Raw genomic sequence first — 8,124 nt, forward strand, 5'->3', positions numbered from 1 at the left:
CTGAGTGCAGGAGACAGAGCCGCCCTTGATGGTCCAGGGTTTCGTGAAAATGAGCCATATTAACCAGGCCCTGGAGGGGAGAGAAGGCGAGGGACACTGAGACCCAGAGGTGGGAGATGCTCCTCCCAGGAACTGGACAGGCCCAGGGTGCAGAGCTGGGACAGGGGAGAAGGGAGGGAAAAGAGGTGAGTGAGGACCAAGGGAGAATGGGGGTGTGGGAGGGACATGGTCACACCGCACCTTTGAAAACTCACCCCGGTGGCTGCGTGGAGAATGGGTTGGAGGCCTGCGGTGGGGCAGAAAGACCAACTGTCTGAATCAGAGGTGCCTCGACTTGGACCAGGTACTGTAGGGCAGAGTGAGTGGGGGACCGGCCATCCAGCTCTGCCAGGGACTGAGGGGCTCCCCAGGTTGTGGGACTGTCAGTGCTAAAACCTGGAGAGTCCTGGGCAAACAGGATGAGCTGGTCACCCCAAGATGGGTAAATTCACAGAGCAAAGGGGCTGATGGGGGTTAGAGAGCGGGGGCCAGAGAAAGCTCCCGGGTTCCAGCATGGGCAACTGAGTATGGAAAAGCCCCATTTACAGGCTTGGGGACCCTGGACAAGGAGTACAATTGGGGATATAAGGGTTCAGGATGGAAGGAGAGCCACAGCGGAATCCTGGGTCAAGAGCTGGTTGATGACGTGCCATGTTCAGGGTATTAACGGGTCAGGTGGCTACAGAAGCAGAGAGAGATGTTGTAAAAGGACTTCTCTGGAGTGAGATCTGGGGGTGCTGGGATTTCCGCCCTTATGAGGGGGTTAAGGTGGGAGCTCCTGCCCCTCGCTGCCGCTTGGCCAATGGCTGCCCAGTGGACTGTGAGAGGACAGTGCCACGTGTCTCTCGTGGGTCAGATACACAGTGGCCCAGACACAACTGGCTTCACCAGGACAATCAAAAGGGGTCAGGAAAGGGCTGCTTCCTGCCAGGGGTGAGCAGAAGGAGGCATGTCTGAGGGGGAGTGGGTTGGGACCCCAGAGCTGGTCAGAGCACAGAACGCTCGTACGTGTTCTGTGGCCCAAACATGGGCCCAGTCTGTGAGAAGTTTCACAAGACACAGAGCATCGCCATCACCATCTTCATCATACACACTGTCATTGGGTTATGTGGTCTGATACATTTGGGAAATAATGAACGGTCTTTGTGGCCCTGGAAAGCCAAAGGATTGGGGGACAGTCACGTGAAGGAAGCCCGTGGGCCGTGTTGTAGGATGTACAGCTGAACGTCCCCGGATGGGGAGGAGCCCTGAGGGTCCCCAGTGCAGTCCTACTCTCTGCAGGGCCCTGGGAGCAGCCGCCAGCTCACTGTGGGACTAGGGAATAAAGGCTTTTCTTCCCTTCTCCCTACTTCTCTAGGCCCTGGCAGCCTCAGAAACTGCAAAGAACAGGATGAGGGAAGAGGGGCAAGGAGCAAGGACATGCACAGGGGCGAAGGAAGGTCAAAGCCCCTTCTTCAGCCTCCTGTCTGCAGAGGCCAGCAAGGGCAGAGGAATGAACTCTAAACCGAGTTCAGAGTTGTGATTATCACCTGGGTCTAGATGCTTTTAATTGTTAGCCTGACTCTGTGTTTGCAACTTAAAGTGACCTAAGAATTCTTGTCACCCACCAGAGGTCAGAATGCGTGTGGAACTGCCAAAGTTTTCACCCAGGAATGGGGAAAGAACTTGCTTCTAAGAACAAATCAGAAACAGGCGTCCGGAGACAACCATGAAGTTGCTTTCCACGTTCAGCCAGTAAGTCTCACTCGTCCAAGGCACCGGTTTCCCTCATCACAGGTGTGAATCTGCCCGCCCCACCCCCACCGAGGATGTAAACTCCTTAAAAGCAGGCCCTTGTCAGATTCAGCTTCGTCCCTCTGGCACCTGGTCACCTGTAGATGTTCATTTCCTCCCTTTCTTCCACCTGATGGTGGTCGCTCAGAAGGTGTAGCATTAGTCACCGGTGAGAGGTTAGCGAAAGGTCCCATGGAAGTGGACAGAGATTTGGGCCATCCCTGCTGCCACCTCCAAGTGTCAGCCACATAAATCAGACAGTCCACCAACCAGTGAAGAAAATAAACAATCAGGCCATCAGACAGTCCGACACCGGTCAAGGGACAGCTGGCCACTGGCCTTGCTAGTTACACAGACAGACAGACAGACAGACAGACAGAATGCCCACAATCACTCAGGCTCAATCTGACATGGATGCTGCTTTCTAGAGTCCCCCCCAGGTCTCTGAAAATGTCTCTCCTCTGCCAGGGGCCCCTCTCCAGGAGGTCTGGTCCTCGGGTGCTCCTGGCACTGGGCCCATTCCTGATCACGGGCTTGGCAGCCTGCTAGCTTCTGGCTCCAGCACTACCCCTCCTCCATCCTCTCCCTCCCAAGGTGGGAGCTGCAGGCTGTGCCAAATCATTACTGAGTCGGGGGTGACGTCAGCCTCCCTGGTCCCACCCCGCCCCAGGCCCTGCTTACCCTTCACCCTTGGCTGCCCCTGAGAACATGACATATCCTGGGTGGGGGAGGGGGCCATCCCCTGGGACAGTCACACTCAGACTGCCCTCTTTCCCCAGAGCTGGAGGCGGCTCTGCCTTGCAGAAGCAGTCCTGGTTCCAGACACCAAGCCAGACAGACGCTCATGCACAGAGAGGCTCCGCCACTCACCAGCCCTGGACAAGGGCCTTGATCTCCTTGGGCCTCACCTCTAGAAATATGATAAAAATGGAACCTGCCTCTGAGGGCCAGTGTGAGGTTTAAAGGATGTCATGTGCACCAGGACTCTGCCCTGGGGAAGGGAACTTGAGTTCATCCCATATTGCCTCTGGGGTGTTCATTCCTGAGGGACACACTGACACACACCACCTCCAAAACCAGAATAAGAGCAGGGAGGGGTCCACTGACTTGGGGGAATAATGCAAAAAACCTTCCCCACTTGCTCTCCATCTACCCGACCCCACCTCAGCTTCTGACAATGAACCCTTCAAGTCTTCCCTGGTGTTTTTATTGTACAATGGTGCATGATCACTGTACCAAGCCACCTTTATATCTGGAGGCAGATCTAAAGCTGGAGATAAAATTCTTCAGCTCACTTAAAAATATGAACAAGTAATGAGCCCATACAAACTAGATGAATTTGGAAATTGATCAAATACAACTTCTAGAAATCAAAAATATCATCCTTGAAATTGCAGGATTCAAAGCCAAACAGGAGATTCTATAAAGCTAAAGACACAACTAGTAAAATATAAGATAGAGATGCAGAAATAATTCTGAATGCAGCTCCAAGAGAAAACAGTTGGCGAATAGAAAGAAGGAAGAAGATGTATGATCATGGAACGTGTTTAATTAGAATACTGGACAGAAAGGAGAGAAAGTACAGAGAAGAGGAAACGTGTGAAGAGAGTGTAACTGAATGTTTCAAGTGTTGTGGAAAGACAGCAAATCTTACATCCAAGAGCCCGGTAATTCTTAAAGCGAAAAGGAAGCCACCCCTAAATACAGAGAGGGAGAGAGGTCCTGAGAGCAGAGAGATGGAAGTCACCTCTAATGGAACAGCATTTAAGCAGATGGCTGACTTCTCAACAGCAATGATTCAATCCACAAGGCAGCAGAATGATATTCTTAGTATATTTGAAATTTATATTGCTGAAATAAAATAGGTGATAATCTAGAATTCTGTTTAATGAATCTATGTTTCAAGAACAAAAATGTAATAAAACTGATGGGGTTCACCGCCAACAGACCTCACTATAGGACAGGCCCCACTAAAGTCCAGAGCAAGACAAGACTTCTCCTCTCACCGCCTCCATTAAACAGTGTGCTGGAGGCTCTAGACAGAGCAATTAGGCAAGAAAAAAAATTAAAGACACTCAGATCGGAAAGGAAGAAGTAAAGCTGTCTTTATTTGCAGATGGGCATGTTCTTGTATATACCGAATGCTAAGAAATTGACTAAAAATTATTAGAATGAATAAACAAATTCAACAAGGTGCAGATACAAGATCAATGTTCAAAAATTAATGGTATTTCTGTATAATATCAAAGAATAATCCAGAAATGGATTTAAGAAAACAATGCCCTTTACAGTAACATCAAAAAGAACACAAACTTTGAAATACCTTAACAAAAGAAGGGCAAAAGTTGTACTCTGAAAATCACAAAATAAATAAATAAGGAAGGCCTAAATAGTCAGATATCTCCTATTCATCAATTTGAAGACTTAATATTGTTAAGATGGTAACACATTCCAAATTGACTTAAAATTTCATGCAAAATCTATTAAAACTCTAGCTGGATTTTTACAGAAATCACCCTTATCCTAAAATTGGATCGATCCTAAAATTTATATGGAAATTTAAGGGACAATGAGTAGCTAAAACAAACTTGAAAAAGAACAAAGTTGGAGAACTCACACTTTCTGCTTTTAAAACTTACTACACACTTACTAAAAAGAGAATATAGTACTGGCATAAGGATAGACGTATAGATCAGTGGAACAGAACTGAGAATCCAGAAATAAACTCGTACATTTATGCAAAAGGATGCCAAGAGAATTCAGTGGTGGGGGTGGGGGGGTAGTGTTTTCAACCAATGGTGTTGGGACAACTGGATACCAACATGCAAAATAAAGAAGTCGGAACCTCTTCTTTATACCACACATGGAAATTAACTTAAAACGGATCCTAAACCTAAGAGAGCTAAAATGAAAAAACTCTCCGAAGAAAACATAGGTATAAATCTTAGTGACCTCAGGTTAGGCGAAATCTTCTCAGATATAACACCAAAGGTACAAGCAGCAAAAGAGAAATTGGATAAGTTAGCTTCATCAACATTAAAACTTCTGTGCCTCAAAGGATGATGAAGAATGAGAAAATATATTTGCAAGTCATATATCTGATAAAGAACTAGTGTCCAGAATAGAAAGAACAATTACAATTCTATATTGAAAAGACAAAAAGCCTACCTTAAAAATAGGCAAAGGACTTACACAGGCATTTTTCTAAAGCATATGCAAATGGCTGAAAGGACATAAACACATAAGTATATGCACCACATAATTAGACATCAAGGAAATGAAGATCAAAACTACAATATGATACCACTTCATACTCACTAGGGTGGTTATAAGAAAAAAAAATTTAAAGGAAAGAACAGGGTTTCAGCCAAGAGAGAGGCATAGGTAGGAACCCTCCACTTCCTCCCACAACTGAAAGGAGGACAACAACCAATCTGAAATCAATACACAACCAGAAGTGCCAGAAAATTAAACTGCATGGAACGCCAACAACAAAGGAATTAAAGAAACAGTCAGTCAGAACAACCAGACTGGTGCACCGAGACAAAGGAAGTGTGGCCCAAATGAAAGAACAGAGCAAAACTTCAGAAAGAGAGCTAAGTGATGAGGACATCGCCAGCCTGTCTGATGGAGAATTTAAAGCCCTGGTAATCAAAATGCTCCCAGAACTGATTGAGCTTGGTCAAAAAATAAAAAAACAAATGAAAGACACCAAAAATGAAATAAAGCAAAACATTCAGGGAATCAACAGTGACAGGAAGGAAACCAGGACTCAAAGCAACAATTGGGAGCAAAAGGAAGAAATAAACATCCAACCAGAACAGAATGAAGAAACAAGAATTCAAAAAAGTGAAGAGAAACTTAGGAACCTCTGGGACAACTTTAAATGTTCCAATATCTGAATTATAGGGATGCCAGAAGGAGAAGAACAGCAGCAAGAAATTGAAAACTTATTTGAACAAATAATAAAGGAAAATTCCCCCAATATGGTGAAGGAAATAGACTTTCAGGAAATCCATGAAGCCCAGAGAGTCCCAAAGAAGTTGTATTCAAAGAGAAACACACCAAGGCACAGCATCATTAAGCTACCCAAGATTGAAGATAAAGAGAAAATTCTAAAAGTAGCCAGAGAAAAGGAGACAGTTACCTACAAAGGAGTTCCCATAAGGCTATCAGCTTTCTCAAAAGAAACCTTGAAGACCAGAAGGGGCTGGAAAGAAGCATTCAAAGTCATGAAAAGTGAAGACCTACATCCAAGATTACTCTATCCAGCAAAGCTACCATTTAAAATGGAAGGGCAGATAAGGTGCTTCCCAGATAAGGTCAAGTTAAAGAAGTTCATCATCACCAAGCCAAATGTTCATCATAACATTTCATTATATGAAATGTTAAAGGGACTTATCTAAGAAAAAGAAGATAAAAATATGAACAGTAAAATGACAACAAATTCACAACTACCAACAAATAAACCTAAAAGAAAAGAAAAACAATGAAAACAAAAACTAAGGAAACTAGAACAGGAACAGAATCAGAGAAATGGACATTACATGGAGGGATTTTGGTGGGGAAGTAGAAAGGAGGAATTGGGGAAGAAGGTACAGGGAAGAAGAAGCATGATTGGCAGGCATAAAATAGATGGGGAGAGATCAAAATGGTATAGGAAACAGAACTGAAAGAACTTATATATACAACCCATGGACATGAACTAAGAGGGGGAATGCTAGAGGGTTGGGGGTGCAGGGTGGAGCAGGGATAAAAGGGGAAAAATTGGGATAATAGCATAATCAATAAAATATACTTAAAAAGGAAGGAAAGAATAAAGAAAAAATCAAGTATTGACAAGGACATGGGGAAGTTAGAACCCTCATCCATTGCTGATAGGAGTGTAAAATGAAGTAGCCACTTTGGAAAACAGTTTGGCAGTTCCTCAAAATATTAAACATGGGGTTTCCATAAGACCCAGCCACTCTGCCCCTAGGTGTATACCCAAGAGAAATAAAAACGTATACCCATATAAAAGTTATATACAAGTGTTCATAGGAGCATTATTCATTTAAAAAGTGAAAAAAAAAAAACCCTAGATGTCCTTTGGCTGATGAATGGATAAATAAAATGTGATATATTCATGCAATGGAATGTTATTGGTCATAAAAAGGAATAAAGTGCTAATACATGTACAATCGTGAGGAACCTTGAAAACATCATGCTAAGTGAAAGAAACCAGTCACAAACACTCACAAACACACACTGCATGCTTCAACGCAAGTGAAATGTCCAGAGTAGGCAAATCTATAATGACAGAAGTTAAGTTAGTGGTTTCCTAGGGCTGGGGGACTTGAGGGAAATACGAAGTGACTACTAGTGATTAAGGGCTTTCTTACCGGGGCGATGAAAACCACTGAGTCATACCACATAAAGGAAGAATTATGTGGTATAAGAATTATAACTCAATAAAGCTACTTAAAAAATATGTACTCTAGGTAGAAGGGAAAATACATCAGCATCGGGAGGCCTGAGATGCAAGAAAGGATGGCGAGCAAAGACGATGGTGAACATGTGGTTACATTGGAAACACAGGGGCGGCGATCACATCTGGTGGGGGAGGGGGGCTCCATGACAACCAGATGGGACTGACTTAGCTTTGTTTTGCTAAGAATGTAAAAATGTTCAGGGTAACAACTGGAAGGATAAATAAAGAAAGTAAAACTGTTTCACTAGTCAAGGAAGAAATGAAACTGCACATAGGAAGAAATCTGGACCTCGTCTGATTACTGTTGGTACGAGCAGGTCACAGTGGAGGAGACACGTCCTGCCTCGGGGCGGTCGGGCTTTCCGGTGCTGGGCTTGGGGGCTCTGGCGTGTGGCTGGTAACACTGCCTATTGTTCCTACTGTCTGTTTTTCATCGTTAATATGTTTTTCAGTGAGGGTCAGATCCACTCAGTTCAAAGGGAGTCAAGAACAGAAGACAGAGAGAAAGCAGTGCAACTAGAAAACACAAGTTAAGGTGGAAGGAACAAGCCCAAATATTACCATCGATATTAATGAACTAAATGTTCTGGTTAGAAGGCAAAATGTTCAGACTAAATTAAAAATCAAATTCCAGCTCTAAACTGGTTATTTTTAATTCTTTGAACCTATGTTTGCTTGGGTTTGTTTCTTTTTTAAGATAGCAGCTTGAGTCAGATGTGTTTCGCACACCACCCAAGCTGCCGGCTTCCAGTGTACAGTTCACGTTCTCAGCGTGCTCACAGGGCTGTGCCACTCTCAGAACGAGAAGAGCCTCATGGCTCCAGAGACACTCCACGCCCGTT

This window comes from Artibeus jamaicensis, unplaced genomic scaffold (genome assembly GCF_021234435.1).
Source record: "Artibeus jamaicensis isolate MK-2021 breed Jamaican fruit bat unplaced genomic scaffold, CSHL_Jam_final contig_797, whole genome shotgun sequence".
NCBI classification, from domain to species: Eukaryota; Metazoa; Chordata; class Mammalia; order Chiroptera; family Phyllostomidae; genus Artibeus; species Artibeus jamaicensis.